Source organism: Mus caroli, chromosome 11 (genome assembly GCF_900094665.2).
Source record: "Mus caroli chromosome 11, CAROLI_EIJ_v1.1, whole genome shotgun sequence".
In the NCBI taxonomy this organism is placed as follows: Eukaryota; Metazoa; Chordata; class Mammalia; order Rodentia; family Muridae; genus Mus; species Mus caroli.
The window spans coordinates 53,296,124-53,318,545 of NC_034580.1; the positions used below are offsets into that span (position 1 = coordinate 53,296,124).

Genomic DNA, 22,422 nt, shown 5'->3' on the forward strand with positions numbered 1-22,422 from the left:
GTGGTTGTTGGGAATTGAACTCAGGACCTCTGGAAGAGCAGTCAGTGCTCTTAACCACTGAACCATCTTTCCAGCCCCCGATATACAAGTCTTATCCCCGCAGTCAGAGCCCCTGTCACATTCCGATGCCTACCCAGTCCTGAAAATATAAATGTACCGGCCCCTTGTGAGGAAGAAAACTAGCTGTGGTAGCTTCTCCTGAGAGCACTGGAGACCCCAGCTCCTCTGTTCTCGGACTGCAATCATTCAGGTGAGCTCCAGTCTCAAAGAACAGCTCAGGGAAGCTATGATGGGAAACAAGCCACCCAAAGGCAGTTTTTGGACACTGGAGGGAGGCAAGGTCAAGTGAATCCCTGATACAGTGAGGATGAGGTTTACCACAGCACGTTGGAACACTGTGCCCGGCATCCAGTATCCCAGGGAATGCCTTAAATCCCACCCTGCTCGGGTCTGACAGCAAATGATTTAAGTGGAGAGACTGAAGAAGAAAAGGAGCCATGTAGAATTCCATGAAGGAGTTGTGGATACAAGAGAACCCTGCTGTTGGCAGATGGATCTCTGGGACATAGCAGGGAGGGAGGCAAATGTGATAGATGCTGGCCTACATCCCACACCCCTGTGAGAATCAGTAGCAGGGCTGAGCAGTCTGAGTTGTTGTTTCTTGTCCATGGATCTAGTCCCCAAGAATGCTTTTTTTGCTTGCTGGCTTTTAAATTTAAGTAAAACAAAATTTTTTTCTTTTTTCTTTTCTTTTCTTTTCTTTTCTTTCCTTCCTTCCTTCCTTCTTCCTTTCTTTCTTTCTTTCTTTCTTTCTTTCTTTCTTTCTTTCTTTCTTTCTTTCTTTCTTTCTTTCTTTCTTTTTTGGAGATGGATTGTCATACATTCAGACCCGCCTCAAATTCACTGTGGCCAAGGACAACTTTGAACTTTCCCAATCCTCCTGCCTTCACATCCCAGGTAAAATTATAGGCACGCACCTTGACGCCTGGCTTTATGAGGTGCAAGGGATGGAACCCAGGCTTGTTGCATGCTAGGTAAGCACTCTACCCACTGAGCTGCAGCACCATCCTTGTCTCAGACTGCTTTGATGGGTGATCTGGGTTGAGATCCACTAACTAGACCCTAGTCTGAGTCTCACCATCTCACTGCTGACTGTGAAGCCAGAATGAGAAGGTCCCACAGTTAGACAGTCAGGAGCAGGGGCTAGAATCGGTCCTGCCAAGGGGCCCTGTCTGTGACTTCAACCTCCCCATTTCCAGGGTGCCCATGCTGGGAACACGAGATCTCAGATACAATTCAAAGAAGTTCAGAGGTCAACTGTCCCAGGGTCCCAGGGTCTACTCTGAAACCTGTCTCAGGAGTAGAGCATGGAAGAGCACTGTTAAATCCAACCACTGCAGACAGCAAGCACTAAGGCAAGTGAATGATGGCTCTCGGGGCTAATTCCTAATAATATACCTGTCTGCATACCCTTGATATGCAAACCATCCATTCTAGATTCTACAGCCCATCATTTTCTAGTATCAGGGCTTGCAGTGTGGGACACCTATCTTCTTACCTTAGGTGATCCTAGGATGAGAGTCTGGGCAGCTAGAAATGATGCTTGTACCCAGAGCCAGCTCAAACCATTTGAACCATGCCTACACCACCTATGCTTACCTATCTTGCTCATTCATGCTTACAGAAAAAAACAAAACAAAACAAAACAAAACCAAAACCAAGCAGAACTTAGGAAAAGACAATGAGGCTGTAGCACAATTGATGAAGTGCCTCGTATTCACAAGCCCTGGGTTTGATCTTTAGTGTTACATAAACCAGACACAGTGGTATATACCTGTAATCTCGGCAGCTGGGAGGTAGAGACAGGAAGATCAGAAGTTCAAGGTTGTCTTTGTCCACATAGTGAATTTGAGGCCAGCCTGGGATGTGTGAGAACTTGTCTCAAACCCAAAATAACAAAAAGCCAAGAAGAGTTTGTCTACACTTTCTGCTCCCTCTCTCTGACTCCTGACCAACCATGGTACTTCCAATATGACCCTGTGTAGCATGGCATATTCCCTCCTGTTGGGAACTGGGAACTGGGACCATCTTGTCAATGGTCTCCTGATCTACTGACCTTGTACTAAAATACAAATGAAGCTTCAGGTGTGTTCAAGACTTTCCCATAAAGAGAATGAGAAGTTTTAGCATTTTGTAAGCATAACTTGCTTTATGTCTCAAACATCTCAGATTTTATATCTAGAAAGAACCTCACTATTGGCGAGCAATATGAAACATGATCAACAAACTTGGCCTTTCACCTGCATCTAGAATCTTCACAGCTATTCTGCAGTGTCCTTTCTCAACCTCAGTACCACTGGCAGTCATGGCTGGGTAATCTTTTGCAGTCAGTGATGCCCTGTGGGTTGTAGAACACTTAGCGCCATACCGCACTGTATCCTCTAGATGCTAGTGGCAATCTGACCTAATCACAAGAGCCTCAAGGCTCTCAAGACATCATGTGATGCCTCCTGTGATGTAGTCACCCCCCACCCCCGGGGAAATCTCTACAGGAAAGCATTCCCCTTCCCTCTTCTCCACTGAGACAAATTAAAAAGCCTAGGAACTCACACAGCACAATATTTTTATTCTGAAATGGCTGAATGTCCTGTTCAAATTTTATCCCACTTAAAGGGTTGTGCTTAAGTATGTTTACAAGTTGCTAGTTCCATGACCAAGATTCACTGATTCCTAGCTATGTACCTTATGCAGAATGCTCAGCTAGTCCCAGGTCCCTCTTCTCAAAGAATGAGAGTGTTAAGTGGTGAGTGTCTGTAGGAGACCTGACCGCTGGAGCATCAGCTGCTGCTGGCTGCAATGCCATTGCCATTGCGTAGCTTGCACATACTCCTATGTAAGGTGGGGTGCCTGTGCATACGATCCAGGGGTATTGTGGGTGTAGGATAAAACTGAGAGGGTGTGCCTTTTCTGGAGCAGGCATGGAAGCGACTCCTTTCACACAAGCAACTTAATTTCACATCATAACTAAATACTTCTCTGCAAAGGGCTTGCAGTCCCTCCCATGTGTAGATTTCCTGTTTTTTTTTTCCCTCTTGAAACAGGGTGGAGTATGGTGGACATACCTCCAGACAGACTGAAGTTTATCTGAGGCGAAGTCCTGTACCATTTTTTTATATTTCTCCATAGAATTTGGATCAATGTTGGGGACCATAGGAAGGTGTGTACATAGGAAAACACGTTTGCTCGTAGAGGCTCCACCATCTCTGTTTCTACCCCCATGCCACGGTCATGGGAGGTCAACATCCCATTTGGGAGCACAAGACACTCCTGCTTGTTACAGCAGTGTTTCCCCCTTCTTCCAACAAGGGTTTCCTTCCCTTGGTGGGATTTTAGAGTTGATGTATACATGTGCTCTTCAATGTCTGTAACAGGTGCCTGCCTATGTGTGCACTGCACGCTTATCTATATGAATCTCTCTCTCTCTCTCTCTCTCTCTCTCTCTCTCTCTCTCTCTGTGTGTGAGAGAGAGAGAGAGAGAGAGAGAGAGAGAGAGAGAGAGAGAGAGAGAAGAGAAAACAATCACTCAAAGGAATTCTTTTTCTTTCGTACTGTTCCAGAAGAGAGGAGGTCTTTTGCCCTTGTCTCTTCCAGCATGTTGAGAACAGAATCAGTAGACTTCAGACACTGAGGACTGTCTACACTGAACAAAGGGATATGTGGATTTAACTCACATGTGCTGTTATAGGCTGCATCTAGCCCAGGGTTCGCTTGGTTGTTTTGACTCCTGGTTTTTCTGGGCCCACTTTACATCTGATTCAATCCCACAGTTGGGCTGGTATTTCATCCCTTTCATCACACACACACTCAGAGCTATATATAGCCTTAATTTCAACCATGTCAGGTGTTTGTCATTAGAAAAGCTTGCTGACCATCAGAGATACAAGTGCTAAGACCTTGAGAGAGAGAAGAGAGCTGTCTTTCCCTCCACAACTCACTTCATACTGTCCCAGTCTGTGCTATCTTTTAGGAACCCGCCTCTCCCGTTGACTTCTTTTTTTTTTTTTTTTTTTTTTTTTTTTTTTTTTTTTTTTGGGTTTTTCGAGACAGGGTTTCTCTGTGTAGCCCTGGCTGTCCTGGCACTCACTTTGTAGACCAGGCTGGCCTCGAACTCAGAAATCCGCCTGCCTCTGCCTCCCGAGTGCTGGGATTAAAGGCGTGCGCCACCACGCCCGGCTTCCCGTTGACTTCTCTCTGTCTTCCATGTTCACTTGCAGCTGCTGTAGGCTGAGGTTCAGAGACCAAAGTGCCTCTCTTGGGAAGTCTGCATGGGGAGCCATGAAAGCCGAGGGTGAAATTTGTCCCCTTCGTACAGGACAAAGAATCCTTATATTCCTTAGAGTTCCTTCTCTACACAGTATATTCTATGGAGCTTTCCTGCAAGGACAGCAGAGTGGTGGCTGTCACTAGCATGCCCACATCCTCCACAATGTCACCATTGAGAGGCTTTCATGATTGTCCTTCCCCGATTTCCCCACTTTCAGGACTTCAATTACACAGTCCTGGGGAGTGCTCCTCACTCTCCATGCAGCTTAGACTTGCACAACAAGCTTACCGAGAGACTGGAAACTACCTCATCAGAAGTCAGAAAGTCAGTGATGAAGTCAAGGGACTTAGAAGTCTGTGTGGTCTTCATATTGAAATGATCTTCACATCTCCACAACCCCCAGAGCCTGTTCTCTGCTCCTAAAGGCAGCCATTTAACTGGTCTGGAAACATAGCCTGGTCTTTGGAAGGTTTCAAAAGAAGTTCTGAGCACTAACAAATCTACTGAGTTAGGAACTTCCCAGACAGGAATGATGGGTGACCCCATTGTAGCAGCAGCAGAGGTAGACCAGGGGTGGCCTCCAGATAAGCATCATGCATCACGTGTTGGATGTGAAAACTCTCAGGCTCCAACTCGGATCCAACAAGTGAGAAACTAGGTGGATCTCAGAAAGCTGTCTATTTCAACAGTCTTCCAAGTAAGCTACTAAGAGACTCCTAAGAACCATTGCTCTAGTCCCATGTTTACAACCAAGAGTTACTTGCTCCTTGGTGGACCTTTGTTCATGTCTGAAACCCAATTTGGTGCTCAGGAAGAAGAGGGATGCTGCTGGCATCCCATTGCGGGAGAAGCCAGGCAGGGTTCAAGGACCTCCCCACCAAGCGTTAGCCAGCTCCACACATCCACAGTTCTGAGGCCCAGTAAGTCCACTCCTGCTCTTCCCTTGTCTGTGGTGAGCTTGAAGTCTCTCAAACATATGTGAGGGTGCTTCCATCCCCTTTCCTGTGTGGAAGCTGAATTAGCATGCTGAGGGGGTGGTGTGAATGGGCGTGACCACTACAGATCATCTGAGGAGGAAAGGGGAAGACTGAGCTGGGAGACTGTGTGTGTTCATGTGTAGGGTGCATGTGTGCAGGCACATGTGTATGTGTGTGATCATGTGTGTAGAGATCAGAGGACACCTTGGGGGTCCCTCCTCAGACACTATCTAGCTTGATTTTTTGAGGGCAGGGTGTCTCACTGTCCTAGGGCTCATTAAGTAGGCTAGGCTGGCGATTCTCCAGGCAAGGGTCCTCCTAACTCCTCTTCCTCAGTACTGGGAGAAAAGCACACAGATAAGCCTGACTTTTTGTGTGGATTCCAGGGGATCAAACCCAGGGTCTCAAGCTTGCAAGACGAATGTTTTACTGACTGAGCTATCTCTAGAGCCCAGGAGAAACCCTCTAAATAATGGCGATTCCCATCATTTGTAGCACCCAAACATCCTCAGACCAGGCTTCTGGGGATTCAAACGTAGTTGGCTCTAAGAGAGTGAGCAACAGCTTGGCCCAAACAGCTGTCTGAGCAGATGAGTATGTGGGTACGAGAGACACACAGCAAAAGGCAGAACCGTTTACCCTGCAGAGCACAGGGGGTTTCTAGGCTCCTCTGAGTATGAGGTCAGCCTCTGCCAGAAGGCTAGAGCTGCTACAGGGCTCCTGACTACTAGTCAGTTAGATGCTTGACCAACAGACGGAATGTTCACCGTTCTTGCTTCACTGTTCTGCAGGCTGTCAAGGCTGAGAGTCACTAATTTCTGAGACATTTTGTCCCTTGCTGGAGCAGTTCCAGGGAGGGAGAGGTTGCTTCCTCTGTGCTGCACAGCCACGTGACACTGGGATTTCTCAGGTCCGGGCTCTCTGGATGCAGACAGCTGTACTGTCTTTCCTTTTATGCCTTCTATGAGCCAGGACCATACTCAGAGTCTTTCACAGCTGTAGAAAGCTGGGACTGTGAGTTGACAGAGTGATGGGTTATGACCAAAAGCCAGGTCTTGTTCTGACATTTGCTCTCCAAAACCTCACATCTCCCAAATTAGTGATTGATAGTCTATCACTATCATTTAAGGGACAACAATGAGCAGACTTAGCATAACTTACAGACTATGATCACTATGTCCCACGACATATAACTTACATACACCCATCAAGCTAAACCTAGGTGGAAATATTTAAAGAAATGGAATATGTATATGAAGAGACATATACAAGATGACGAACCAGGTTTGTAATTCTCAGATCTTTTGTGCCCCAACTCAGTACTGGAGCAGAGAGAAGCTCAAGCCAGTGAACAGAGACAGCTGGGCTTCCAGGAAGCAGGACACCCCAGAAGAGAGGGATTTGTCTTTAAAAGAGCTGATGAAGGGAGGTCTGGGTTCTTTAACCTCTCTCAGTCAGTTTTGAGGGTAAGATTTTCCTCACCTGTGCACAGCTTAGATGTCTGTCTCCAGGCTGGGGGAGTCTTTCAAATTTGAAACCCACAGATCCTACTGGATCCCAAGTGTTCCTTGATGGTTTCTGAGTAGGAAACCCAGTGGTTCTGCAAAGGGAAGCAAGCTAGATCTCAAGTTGGAAATAGCTCGTGTCAAAGTCTGCCATAAAACTCATCAATTCTAGAGAAGTGGAGGCTTCTCTAAGAAAGCACACACACACACACACACACACACACACACACACACACACACACACACACACAGCTGCAGTGAAGGACCTTCAGGGCACCAGGGCCCCCAGGCTATTGTTCTAAATCACATATATATTCATGAAATGCTTGGGAAATCTTGGGTGCAAGTCAACATATCAACAGAACATCAGCTTGGTGTCTGGGGGAAACTGCCTCACCAGTGAGCAATTAGAGACATGCAAGGCCTCCCTTCCTCCCTTGGCCCTCTCTCTCCCTCCTCCCTCTCATCCTTTTCTTAATCAACTGAAGTTGACTTCAGTTATAACATGTATGTATGTGTGTAAGTATGTATATAATTTATTTTTTGAGGCAGGGTTTCTCTGTTTAACCCTGGCTGTCCTGGAACTCAGTAGATCAGACTGGCTTTGAAGTCAGAGATTCACCTGCCTGTGTGCTGGGATTAAAGGTGTGTGCCTTTTGGGGATAGCATTTGAAATGTAAATGACGAAAATATCTAATAAAAAATGCCTAAAAAAAAGTGTGTGCCAACCACTCCCTGCTTCAGTTAAAAAAAAAAAAGGATTTATTTATTTATTATCTATGTGAGTACACTGTAGCTGTCTTCAGACAGACCAGAAAGAGGGCATCAGATCCCATTACAGATGGTTGTGAGCTACCATGTGGTTGCTAGGAATTGAACTCAGGATTTCTGGAAGAGCAGTCAGTGCTCTTAACTGCTGAGCCATCTCTCCAGCCCCAGTTATAATTTTTCAAAGGTCTTACTCTTCTAATGTGTTTTTATTTCTCAACATTCTCTAATGTCTAATGAAAGACTTTAGAATGGGAAGTGAGCTCATCTAGTTTTATCCGCTGTATGGTGTTAGATATGCACAACCTTATCCCACTTATACATTAGCAGGACATGGGTAGATCAATCATTGTTTTAAAACATGAAAACATAGATGGTTAAGTAGTTCAGTGTCCAGGTCACCTGCGCAACCAACAGCAGATCTGGGATGTGGACACAGGTTGATGGTCACCATGGAGACCATTCCCTTCCTTGTCTTCCACATGGCCTGTATGTGCCCCACCAGACATATGTTTATCCTTGGGATTTAGGTCATCACAGTACACAGATGCCTGCAATGCGATTGAAGCTGTTTTCTCTCACTATTCCCTCTTCTGTCTGAATCTCATAGTCCAAGCAGACCTTGAAGTTTTCTATATAGCTAAAAGTGACCTTGACTCCATCCTGGTCCTGCTGCTTCTACCTCCTAAGTGCTAGGATTACAGGCATTCACCATGAATGCCAGTTTTATATGGCACTGAGGGTTGAAACCAGGGTCTCATGCATTATAGGCAAGCAGTGTACAACTGAGATACCCTGGGCCTTTTTGTTCCTCATATGTGATCTCACACTTTGTTTGCCCAACAATACTTATGAAGTACCTGCAAGGTTGGGCTGCACCAGGATGCTTACCCTAATGCCATTCTGGTCCATAAGCATCAGATGAGATTTTCCATGAGGTCATGTGACCCAGTTCTCTGCACAGGTAGAGTTAAAGCTACCATGGCAGAACGCTCTGGGATGCACCCCAGGCTCATTGAACTGGTAGAAGAAAAGGCCAGTGGGGCTTGCTTTTGCTTAATTTGTATCTTCTGCTTGGCGCTTCATAGAACAAAGGAGAAGCAGTCAATTCTTGGCTCCTGCCATTGAACACTCACGAATTTTAAATTGTGTCTTTGCAAGTCCGTCCTCCATGAGACTTTTATTCTTTGTTGAACTCCCCTCCTCATTACATTCTAAGTTCTTTATGGTTTATACACATTGTGGTCATCCGGGTTTCAACACTTTTCTGACTGATAGAGATGTGGCGGTCACTTCTAGGCTCTTATATACAATTTTTGTTGTTTTAATTGGCAATCATTCCACTGCATGGTGTGGTTGTTTAGGTGATGTTAGCTGTAGGTCCCTAGTTATTTGCATCATTGCATCATTGTATCATTGTTTAAAACTGGACTCATTCCTCTTTGACATCACCCGGTTCTAGATTTGTGTCTATGATCCTGTATTAATCCCACTGGAATGTTCTTACACAGGCAAACAACTAAATATTGTTACAGGAAGTGTGGTCATTCTAGTATTTTTTTTCCTAAAATCACAAGTATTTTTGTTAATGTGCTACTTTAGAGCCAGGGAGATGGCTCAGCTGGTAAAATGTTTGTCTTTTTAGTAGGAGGACCGAGCTTGGCTCCTAGAATTTACCTAACAAAGCAGAGCTTGTTGATGTGTGGTTACTCCTAGCATTGGTGTGGTAGAGACAGGGAGCTCTTTAGGGCTCCCTGACCAGCCAGCCTAGTCTCCTCAGTGGGTTTTAGGCCAATGAGGGACTCTGTCTCAAAAACAAGGTAGAACCTAAGGGATGTTATCTGAAGTTGAAGCCTTCACATGCATGTGCAAACATGTGTATACATGCACATATAAGGACACACATACACATGCACACATACATGCATATACAGTGCACATACATACACAAAGAAATGTAATATTTTAAAATTACTGTTTTAAACATCTGCCATTGATTATTATTATTTAGCATAACAATATAAATAGCCACCACTTGCCATAGTCTTGATATGTTGGGCGTGGATGTAGGGATTTTCATCTGCACATCAGTACCATGAGATATGAATCATCATATCTGTGGGCTTCAAAGTGGCAGGGACAATCACATGACTGTCTTAGGGCCAAGGAGTTTAGCCAGTATTTAAACCAAGGAATAGCAGGCCCCCTAGCTTGCTTTAGGGATAGACTTTAAAATGTCAAACTCTAGAGTGTCTGTGAAAGTGCCTTTAAAAATCTCATACAGTGAGATGAGTGCAAGGGCACTTCCACATTGCACACAGTGCTGTGTTGTGCAAGGGCACTTCCATACAACGTGCCTTACATGTGGAGCACATACCTGTCCTCTCCCTCCCCTTCCTGTGAGTCCTGTCTGTCCCCAGACAGTTTCCCTTCCATTTTGTGCCACATATATGTACATGATTTTACATATCTGTATGGAATCTAGGAACGACAAATGACAGAAAACATACAGTCTTTATCTTCCACCCATGAAGGCATTTTATTGATGCTGCTGAGGGGGCTTTGACGTTCTCAGGAGCCGCTGCTGTGTCCCTGACTCTAGCTGCCTAGGTTAGTACTGATCTGGACAGACCCATCAGGAGCAGCCCTTTGGTAGATTATAGAGAGCTGAGCATGCGAGTCCTGATCATTCAAATGAGTTTATGGAAGGGTTACTCCAAGTAGTTGGTTTTCATGGAACCTGAAATCCCAAATTGTACGTACTAAGTTTTGTGTGCATATTCAGATTTTGTAACAACACAGATTAACAAAAATATTTAGAAAACACTTTGATCCTACAGTTTCGTTTCTGTGAACTTATGCTAAAGCAGCTATGAATAAAGGTGACAAAGTCACATGCTCATAGCGTCCATGTAGCTTAGACTATCATAGTACAAGAAAAAGCAAATGCTGCCAAGCTATTGAGAAATAGGTATGTACATGCTCTTAGGTCTACCACATGGAATGCCATTAATCCTTAAAAAACGACCATGCTTATAATATGTAGTGAAAGCAAGGATGGTATAACATAAATGTTAAACTTTATTGCAACTGCAATGGTAAAAACTGTGTTTTTTACACATATGGAAAGTGGGGGAAATTTGAACTCTGAGATGGTCAATAATTAGTATTTTTACCTTTTTCCTTAATATAATTATCATAAAATCTAAGTTATAAAAATACTTGGATGGGATAATAGCAAACTGACTATTTTCACTCAGTTATAAGTGAAATTAAAATCATCAGACTGTTGAGTCAGCATGGTTACACTTTACCAGAAAGTGTTTATACTTTATGTCATCCTTAAGGAATTCAGAAATTGTAGCTAGCTTTGGTACTCCCTTATGTTGACTGGAAACAGTGGAGACAATTATTTTTGTTTATTGGTATGAAGTCATTTTCTAGATTTGAATTAAGGGCCGGGAGGACCAAATCCCAGCAGGGTAAAGAGCCACCATGGTGGCTCAGGATGATCCTCCAGAGGACTCCATCACTCTCCTGACACTCCCTGCTTATGGTAGGCACAGAGTGGTGCCAGGTAGGCAGCTCTGACAAGCAGTGACAGTCTTCAGTATACATTCAGATAAACAGAGCCTGTTCCTATACACTCTTAGGACTCACAACCATCAGGGTCCTGGGAGACACCCAGGGAAAATTTCCAGGCCTCATGGGAATTATTCAGAATAAGAAAACTTCCAATGTGTTGACTCTTCCATGTGGATAACTAAGGGATCCTTCACAGACAACAAGCCTTCCCACCTCAGCCTCATACCTCAGGCTCACACCTTAGCCTCACACCTCAGGCTTACACCTTAGCGTCACACCTCAGCTTTTCCACCTCAGCCTCCCACTTCAACCTTCCTACCTTAGCCCTCAGACTTACACCTTAGTCTTCCTACCTCAGCTTCACTCTGAAACCCTCACGCCTCAGCCTTTCCAGCCCTGCCTCACACCTTAGCCTTTCTAGCTCAGCTCTCACACCTCAGTCCTTTTACCTCAACCTTCCCACTTCAGCCTCCCATCTTAGTCTTTCGACCTCAGCTTCACATCACAGTCTTCCACCTCAGCCTTTCTACCTCAACCCTCACACCTAGGCACACCTACATTTTCCCACTACACCTCTCACACCTCAGCCTATGAACCTCAGCACTTCCTCCTCAGTTCTCATACCTCAGCTTTCCCATCTCAGCATAACACCTTAGTCTTCTCACTTCAGTCCTACACCTCAGCCCTCATACCTCATCCTTTCCATTTCATCCTTCACATCTTAGCCTTCTACCTCAGCACTCATACCTCAGCCCTTCCACCTCAGCCCTCACACCTCAAATTCACCCCTTAGGCTCATACCTCACCCTTTCTACTTTGGTTTTTCCACCTCAGCTCTAGCACCTCAGCTTTCCTACTTCAGCCCTCCCATTTTGTCCTTCTGCCTCAGCCCTCACACTTCAGCTTTCATACCTGGGCATTCACACCTCAGTTTTTCCATCACAGACCTCACACTTCAGCCTTCTTTTCTTAGCCCTCCTACCTCAGTTCTCCTACCTTAGTCCTGCCATCTTGGCCTCACACCACATCTTTCTTACACCTTTGCCCTTACCCATCAGTTTTTCCACCACAATCCTCATACCTTGGCTTCACACCTCAGCCTTAACACCTCATCACTCCCACCTCAGCCCTCCCACTTCAGCCCTCGCACTTCAATCTTCCACCTCAATTCTCATATCTCAGACTTCACACTGATTTCCCACCTTAGACTTCACACTGACTTCCCATCTTAGCCCTCACACCACAGCCCTTCTACCTCATCCATCCCTCTTCAACCTTTCATCTCAGTCTCATATCTCAGACTTCACACCTCAGCCCTAACACAGTCCCCTCTTTTATCTTTGGAAGACTTCATTTTTGGCCATCCACTCCTCAGTGGAGTGTTCTGCCCCACAGCTGCCATGTGATGCTCACACCTCATTTCTATTAGCACTCCCGAACAACTTAAAAAACTGAATGCATTTGACATTAATAAAACCTTTTATTCAAAAAACTAATCAACTACAATTTCTATGCTTATGTGGCAAAAAAGTATGCCATGGTTTTGGAGTGTAACAATGTCAAATGATTTAATCAAGATAATTATCATATCCTATCAAATACAACATGCAATGATAAGAATATCTAAAATTTACTCAGTAAATTGAAATTTGCAGTAGTAATTCCTTGTATTCATCAGATTGTGTTATACTACATCCTAAGTGGAAAAAATTTTTCCTTTACTGAGGTGTTGCATTCTTTAATGGATCTTTGAATCATTTATTTATTTATTTAATGTGTGTGTGTGTGTGTGTGTGTGTGTACATGTGTCTGTGTGTCAGCATATGTGGAGGTCAGGGGACACTGTGGGAATCAGATCTTCCATGTGGGTCCCAGGGATTGGACTCAGACTACCAACCTTGGCTACCAGTTCCCTCACCCACTGGCCAACAACTTTTCAAACATTGAAAAGTTAATCTTCACTGTCAACTTCATTGGGTTAAGAATTCTAAAGGACATTACTGAGGGACACCTTTGTGCCTGTCTCTGGGTATTTTCAGAGTGGGAGAGGACCTGCCCACGTTGGACACCATCATGGAATTTTGTCCTGGACTGAACAACGATGGAGAGATGAAACTGTGTACGAAATGAATTCCCCTTTCTCTACGTTCCTATTAACCCAGAAGTGAGCATGCAGCCTCCCACGGGTACCGTGCTTTCTCTACCACGACTGTCCCTCGGACTGTGAGCTAAAACACACCTCTCCTTATGTAAGTTCTGCCTTACCAGGTACTTGGTCAGAGAAATAGAAAAGTCACCAACACAGCATCTAGTGCTAGGGACATCTTCTCAGGTCCTGGTACTTAAACAGCAAGCCTTAAAGACACCATGAAGCCCTTGGGCATTGGGTTGGGTTGTCCTGGACTTTGTGTGGTCCTCATGAAGACTTTAACTTTCTGCATGTGCCAAGGCACACTGTGAATCAGTTTCTTGTCCTGGGGCTTTTCGTCCTGTTTGAGAGACTTTGTTCACAGTGTCATCAGGTGCAGTTCCAGCCCTGGAAGGGCAGCAAATGGTCACTTTACCTCAGTTCTCCTGCTGCATTGAGTGAGGAGCTACTCATGACCGAGATGTGCCTCCAGCAGGTCCAGGGCTTGAGCTTGTGAAACTCCCTCATGAGCCCTACGATACTGAAAATGAGAGCATCTCTCTCCTTCATTAGAGCAACATCCCACACTTAGAGATGAGGCTAGCCCAGGGACATGCTCCCATTTGAGCTTAATTTGAGAGATGAAGCCATTTATTTCTGACTTCACGTGTTAGGTCAGTAATACTTGCTAACAATTCCTTTGTAGAGAACACTGGGACACTGGTGTGTGTGTGTGTGTGTGTGTGTGTGTGTGTGTGTGTGNGNGNGAGAGAGAGAGAGAGAGAGAGAGAGAGAGAGAGAGAGAGAGAAAGAGAGAGAAGGAGGAAGAACTTAAGGAATTTTTATGGTGATCCTGCACTAGTACGTCATATTAGCATTTATTAAACTCCAAGGACCAGAAATTGATGTAATGTCCAGGTCATCATAAGAAAACAAAGCTGGTCCATAGGATGTTTTTTTTTCTTGTTTGGGGCTACAACATTAGATATAGAACTAGGAGATCAACACTTTTGCACACTTATTTCATTTAAATTAATGAGCCTGACCAGCTGTAGTCATGGTTTCTGTGATTCACTATCCACTATGAGTGGCCATTTCAGGAGGATCCAGTCCTCCTCAAAGGACAGCAAAGTACTTCACACTCTTCCCCAGCTTCTGTTGCATCACTGCTTTCCCATAATGCATCCTTCATATTCCCAAAATGCACTATTCTTCATACTTAGAGGCATTCTCTCACTTTTTTTTTATTACAGAAAATTAAGAGGCTGCTCCTATGATCTTCCTGAGAATGTGGCAATGTTGGCTACAGAGCAAGTTCTCATTAAGCATTTATTAATGAATTGGCCTTTGACAGTGTTGTAGGGAATATGAATGGGGTGGGATCACTCTTAAAATGCCAGAACAACATTCCTTGAGCTTTAGTGGGAATCTGTGTTATAGATGATGGTGGGCTGGGTTCTCTGCAGTTTGACCTGTTTTGTCACAGAGAAGGAGCTTCTTTGATGAGGGATGAGAGCTACACATATTTGTGGGTATAAGGATAAGTGTGAATGCAGTTTGGAATTATATATGTTGGTCTGGTTGGTTGCTCATTATGAAGACAAAAGACCTGCCTGCTTCTGCCTCCAAAGTGCTGGGCTTAAAGGGTGCACCACCATACCTGTCTTCTACTTTAAAATGAATCGTTGACTCATTACTTTTCTCAGGGCAGCATGCACCTCCTTGTTCCTCAGGCTGTAGATGAGAGGGTTGAGCATAGGGGTAAAGATGGTGTTAATCATAGCGAGTATTTCATTCTGTTCTGGAGTGTGGAAAGTGTTGGGGGGTCATGTAGATGATCATGGCAGGCCCATAGAAGAGACTCACAATGGCCAGGTAAGAGGAACACGTGGCCAGGGCTTTCTTCTTGCCCTCTGGAGAATTCATTCGGAGAACATCGAGGAAGATGAGCAGATAGGAGTACGTGATGAGTCCCAAGGGGAGAAGAACAAACACGGTGCAATTGACAGACACCACCATCTCATACAAAGAAGTCCTCACAAGAGAGCCTCAGAACAGCGGGCATCTCACAGAAGAAGTAGTGGATTTCCCTGGAGCCACAGAATGGGAAGTGCATGATGTAGAAGGTGTTGATGAGAGAATTTAGGGCACCTCCACCCCAGGACACGAGGGCCATCCACAGACAGACTCTATTGTTCATGATAATTGAATATCTCAAGGGATTACAGACAGCCACATAGCGGTTGTAAGCCATGAGGGCCAGAAGGAGACACTCACGACCACCAAGGGCAAAGAAGCAGAAAATCTGGGTCCTGCAGGCAACCTTGGAGATGCTTTTCTTTCTGGAGAAAAAGTTGATGACCATCTTCGGGGCAGTGGTGGAAATTAAGGCCAAGTCGATAAGAGAGAAGAGAGCTGACTGAGTAGTATGTACACTGGGGTGTGGTGGCGAGAGTCTGCCCAGATCAAGAGGACCAGGATGGCATTCCCTGTGAATGCGATGAGATAGATCAGGAGAATAGAAATGACAAGGATGCCCAGATGGCGCAGCTCTGGGAAAAGTCCCAGGAGAATGAAGTCTGCTAAGGTCCCATTTCCTCTGCTAATGTTCTGGACTCCCAGCATTGAGCTAGGCGGTGCAGAGAAAACATTAGAAATGCGATCAGAATCATCTCCTTTGATTATCATTATCAAATCCAAGAAAAACAAAGTTAACAGCTGGGACCAGACCTATTTTTTAGAATAAAACTCAATCTTGTGAAAATACATTTAGGTATGAAAGTTCTGGTCTTGAGACTGAGTATGGGGTTATTTAAATATTTAAATATTTTGTATGTGACATTAAAATGATGTAATTAATTGATGTAAGCAGGTGCTAGCATGAACAGACCAGAGAGGTGCCAAAAAAAAAAAAAATCGGCTTCAGCACCAAAGAGATGGTTCAGAGGCCTTGCTGCTCTTCCAGAGGACCTGAGTTCACCAATATGTAGCAATTAGCTCACAACTGCCCAGAACTCCCTATCCAGGGGATATAATGCCTTCTTCTAGCCTCCTGAGGCATCTGCAAAAACACACATACACACACACCACACACACACACACACACAGCATTAACAATTAGTTGGATTCTTTTTGTGTATTTGCTATATAATAACACAATCATATTATATTTGATGATTTGTAAATACTTTTCAATGTTCTTGAGATTTGAACAGTTTGCCATGTATGTAGCCTTGTATTGGGAGCCTCCACCCAGAAGCAAGAGATCATGGGATGCAGAAAAGGATGGACTAGCACCATGAACCACACAGCAGATGATGCCAGAAGAGCCATGATTTGGAGCTAGGGATACCTCTTCCAAGTCACTGTCCTCAAGGACCATATAGGGTTCTGAAGGGCACGAGGGATTTCCTCTAGTCCGTGTACATCTCTGCAAATGTGTTCTAACTGAGAGGATGGTTGTGATCTCAGGGGTCACTCACCTCATGCAGAGGAGAAAAACACGATGGGACAATTAGAGTAGCAGGTGTGGATTGTTTCGCTCTGCAAGAGCTTGAGCTTTACAATGTAATTAGACTGTTAATGATGATGTCCGGGAGCTGGAGTGTATCACAGTGCTTGCCTTGGGTGCTCCAGGCTCTGGGTTCAATGATTAGCATCACATACAGAAAACCTGAATTCACCATTTGCCTCAGCTGCTGCTGCTAGCAATATTACTAATTTGCTCCTGGCTGAATCACTTCCCTTGTTAGTTTAAACGTGCGTGGTGGAGGCATGTTTTAATGGATAATTAACACGTGCAGCTGATGGCTCTGGGTAGTCGCCCATGATGTGGGTACCCACCTGGGTACAGCATCAGACGAATGTGAGCTTGCTCTCCATCATGCTGATTGTAATTATGGGATGTCCTAGAACTAACCTGAAATGAAATTCAACACTCAACTTTGGACTTCTCTCTAAAACTGGAGAAAATGAGATGAGCCATCCAGGAGGCTGGTCTTTGAGGTTCTTGGTACTTCAGTGTCGCAAGCTACCTCCCTGACAGCATCAGTTGTAGAGTGTTCCCAGCCCTGAGGCAATGCTATTCTAGTAGACCCTCACTCTGGCTCTGTTTCCCTCCCCATAGGGCCCGGATGGGACAATCTTCCCTCTCCAGAGAGCAGATGAGGCAATTCTGGAGACCTCTCTTGTCTCCAAAGCACATTAAATGCTGATGAGGGAAAGGGGATTTGGAATATTTGGAGCACATACCCTTGAAGTGCTCTTACATACACAGCCCTGTCCCCCTTACCAGAGAGATACATTTCTTACAACTAAAGCACATATCGTTGTCCCCCAAAGACCAGCGTTCACTCTACAAAGGGTATTTTTAAGGCCAGGAAAAATTAGGTTTGATCTTAAAGAGGGATTTTGGGCTTTGTGACCCTGTGACTATAGGCTTTGAGGTGACCTGACAGTCAAGTGACTGAGGATTGGCTTCTTCATTAAACAGGACTTTGTTTGGCTTAATCTATCCAGGTAACTCGTGTTTCTGGTTGTGGATGTGTCTGCCTGGGAGAAGCCGTGCTTTATCAGGTCTGTACCTTACATCACATGGTGACTGTTACATAAAACCATCTAATACCAAGAAAGGCAAGGATAGGAGGAAAGAAAGTATACATGAGGAGAGGCATGAACCTGGTGGAGACCAGGCTGGGAATCCCACAGATGTTATTTTAAGCACTCACCTGTGTGAATGGCCTTTGTGATACTACTGGTTAACGGTGGCTGTGACTGGTATTCTGTCTTCTCATGTGGTCTCAACCCTGGTGTGTTCAGGTCCTAAGCCAAAGCTGACACACAGCCAGGAGTGCGATCTTCTCCTTGGCAGTTGGCATAACAGGCTGGCTTGGATGCTGTACACTGAGCTCTGTCTAGTTTTCTTCTTGAGCCAGGTTAGACTCGAACAACAGTTAGATAAAAATCATGGTTATAAAAAGGTAGGTAATAGAGAGAGTTATGACATTCAACTACATTTCTGGAAGGGAAGAAATGTCAACCCATAGAAAGAAGTTCTTGGTTGAAGCAGTGTGCCACACCTAGCAGGAGGGAATTCTCTGGTAAGTCCTTCAGCAGTCACTCTAATAACATTCTGAGGTTGCTTGGTTGTAGCTCAAACATAAGACACCATGGTTGCCCAAGATCAGTACAGGTACAGTCCTTGGACTTGATCCAGGCGGTTGGATCATGCTCTCAGCCCCCAGTACATTTAAACTAGTCACCCCAACACTGCTGCTTCCACAGCCTTGACCTTGACAGAGAACCAAGTCAGGAACGGAGCATTTGGGACATTGTTGAGGAACAGGAACTGGGGCCTGAGGGGAAGCACATTGCTGGGTGGCCTTTCTCTCCCCTCCACATCCCCATTTCCCACTCCCGGAAAAGCCACTGTCCCTACTCGAATCTCTAGATCTCAGGCTTTGGGGAGGAAACTCTCATTGATTAGTGCAGGGCACAAATGACTACATCTTGAGAGGAATTACCCGGGACTGAGCCCCACTTTACCTCATCAAGGATCGGATTATGAAGCCGTTCACACCCAGTGAGTAATGACCTCAGATAATGTGGGCTCCCTGAGTGGAGTCTGGCTCCTATGGAAAATCCATTCGGATGATAGATTGATCTGAGACACACAGAAGAGAAGAGAGCTTGTTCGATGCACACCCCACCACAACAGAGACTCTGACACCCCAGAAATGAGGAATTAATGGAAGACCGCATCTCAGACAGGAGCTGTCTGATGAAACCAATCTCTCCATTACATAACCACTTCTGGGATGCCCTCCCCTGTCACCTTTCCCCTCTGGGAATCCCCCCATCCCAGACATCAATTAGTTGTATTCCTTAATAGATGCTTGCCTTTCTTTGGGATTCCAATATAACTGTCTGATCAAGTGCTAGGGACTCTAGAGTGTGATGTTTACATCTTACTGTGGCATCTGAGGTGACACAGGTCAGAGATACACCTTGGAAGCTTCCACTGGAAGGATATTCTCCCAGCTTAATATAGGCACACTCAACTATAGAACTGACTTCGTGGTTACTTTTGGACCTCCCACATTAGATTTTATGTCTCTTTGAAAGTTTTTCTTTCATAGTCTTTGTATTCTCCCCTATCAGCCTCTCTTGTCATCTCTCCCTTCCACCAAACCCCTCCTTTCTCCCAACTAGCCTTCCTGCTATTTTTACATGTTTTTGTTTTCATTTGTTTGTGGTCTACAACATTTATTTGAGGTCTCCTGCATAAATATGATTACAGTATTATTTACTTGAGCAGTATAGGAGTGGCTTCACCATTGAGGAATCTGACCCCCTTCTTCCCCCAGCAGCCATCAACTGTCCATGGCTCCTCAGAAAAGGGTGGAGCCCCACCCCAGTGGACTGTTGACAGGCTCAGCTGGTAGGCCTGAGTGCAGAAAGACCCTATCCATTTGATCCGTACTCAATTGTCTCAAACAAGTTACACCCAGAAACCTATCACCAATGTGATGTGAACATGAACACTGCTAACCATGAGATAGGAGATGGAAAGAGAGATTGAAAACCTCCTAACCTCTGGTATTGTGGCCGTGTACCACCAAGCCTGCCTCTCTTTTGTTACTCTGTCATTCTCCACAGGAGGAACTTGAAGAGTTCATCCAGGTAGCCACTGTCTAGATTGAGAGATTCGAGGACTCATATTTGAGTTGTACCCTAAAGCAACATATTGCCATTGGTCATAGATCTGGGAATGGAAGGTTTTTTTCCCCTATAGGTCACTGAGATTCGAGGGTCTGTTTGCTACATCACATAAATGAAGCAACACTTAATTGATAAAGACAGGTGACATGACCTTAGGGTGTCACATTGAACTTAGGTCAATCATAGCCATGGAGGGCCCCACTAAGTCTCTTGCCCAACATGAACTATGCCAGTATCTGTATCAATGTTATCCTCCTGTTGAGCCTTGTTGCGTTTTCTGAGAGCCTCCTCTTCAACCTCTTGCTATGTTGGACTTTATGTATCATCGCTGTGTGTACCTTTTCCTCAGCCATTTTTCCTTTTTCAGCAACAGTGTTCTAATGCTGGCAGTCAACTTTTCTCTCTGGAAGAAGGACACGTTTTGCCTTTAGGGTCCAGTTATTTATTTATTTATTTTTAACTTTTACTCCTGAGGATGCTCAAATCATCTTGTTGACCCCCATGACTATTATGTAGTTGTGTGTAACTCCCTAAGATATCCTGTTCTCAAATGCTAGGGTTTGCTTACCTAACTTGAACCAGCAGGTCATTCATTCTTCAGTGGCAGCATCCTAAGGGAGAGAATCAGGAGATGAGAAAATAAAGAGGCTATGTAAGCTGAGGTGAAGAGATCTTACATAAGCTACATCTTAAGCCAAGCAAGTTTACTAAGAAGTGTAGCATCTCACATATAGTTTTTGAGGGAAAAACGGACAGACTCAGTGTGAAACTGTCATACAATGAGATGAAGTCAGCAGGAAGCTATTTAAGCAACATTACACAAAGGAAATACAGGATATCTAAAGTGTGTCACAGACTGAGCACTCAGTGGCCTGGAATGGTTAAGTACAGTTTCTTCAGGAGGAAAAACCAAGTTTCTAGGAACTGAATCCTTAATTCCTTCAAGGGCCTGGCAGCAGCCCCACACTGGACCTTGCCAATTCTGCCCCTGGGCAAGGATACAGAACTAGGTCTCCCCTGTCCTTTCATTAATGTCTCTGAAAAGCCTTGGATTGACCTGGCTCTTAACATTTACCAATGACCATAGAGTCCTGGGTTGGGAAACACTGTAACTTCTATAATTCCTACATCCTATACTACAATCTGCCAATTGGCAACCCAATGAAACCCACCATTTCTACTGTGATGAGTCAGGGATTGTGAGGATCACTCACAGACTCTCCCACCTGTGAGCTTGGGGTCTTTGGGGAGGGTAGCAGCATTCACGATTATCACCACCTTGGTACTATCATGGCTTCTTATACGCTCATCTTCTTTAATGTTCTTTGCATAAATTCCTCAAGGAAGTAGCACTGTCTTCTCATTTTTTGCTGGTATATCTGCCTAAAACTGTGCATTTATATACATACAGCACCAGTCCTGTCTCCACTCCAGAGCAGGTGCAGGCTGCATCTGGAGTCCTCACCCTCTGATGGTCAAAGATGGTGAGCACCAATTTTCATGTATGTACCGGCCATTTGTCCTTTCTCTGCTGAAGAATGTCTAATGGATTCACCTCTCTCTGCTTCCTGATTGTGCACGAGATGTGAGCACTTGCTTCAGATGCCTGCTGCCTTCCCTTCTCCACCATGAGAGCCTGTACCCTTGAACGATGAGCTAAAATAATGCCTTTTTCACTTAACAAAGTATCTACCATGCTCCATTGAAGATTATTGTTTGTATTTTATTATTATTTGTTCTTTTACACTTAATTATGAGTTCTTTATATATTCTGGGTATGAACTGCCCATCAGAGAAATGCCTGGTAGGTATTTTCTTCCATCTTACAGGCTGGGCTGTCTTTGCACTCTGCTGTTTCTCTGTCTCTTCAGCAGCTCTTTATTTTGCTGCAATCTAATTCTTCACTTCTTGCTATCGCTTCCTTGTCCATTGGAGAAGGTCATTGATAATATCATATCCAGTGGTGTCCCCTGTTTTCTTGTAGTTCCAAGTCTCACACTAAGGTCTTACCCTTAGATCTGAGTTTTACACACGGTGAGAGAGAAGGCTCTAGTTTCATTTCTCTGGGTGTGAATAACCTTTTGTTGAAGGTTGTGTTTGTTCTGATGTCTGTTTCTGGCAACTTTGTAAAGGACCTGATGGTTGTAGTTGGATAAGTTTATTTTATTTCATTGGTTTAAGCTTCTGCATTTGTGTTACTGCTATGCTGTTCTTGTTAACATGGCTCTGTGATGATGGAACTTTATATAGAATGTTGTAATACTTACAGCATTGCTCTTTCTGTTTAGGATTTTGTTGGCTATTTGAGACCTTTTCTGTTTCCATATTAATTTCAGCATTTTTCCTGCAAATCAAAAATCTTTGGATTTTGATGGGGATTGCATTGAACTTAAGAGATGCTTTTTGAAGAGTGAC

The 22,422-nt window shown here is 44.5% G+C and overlaps 1 pseudogene; it reads right to left on the reverse strand.

Moving 5' to 3' along the window:
- Positions 1-14,954: 14,954 nt before the first annotated feature.
- LOC110305442 lies at positions 14,955-15,912 on the reverse strand (annotated as a pseudogene).
- Between the last annotated feature and the right edge of the window lie 6,510 nt (positions 15,913-22,422).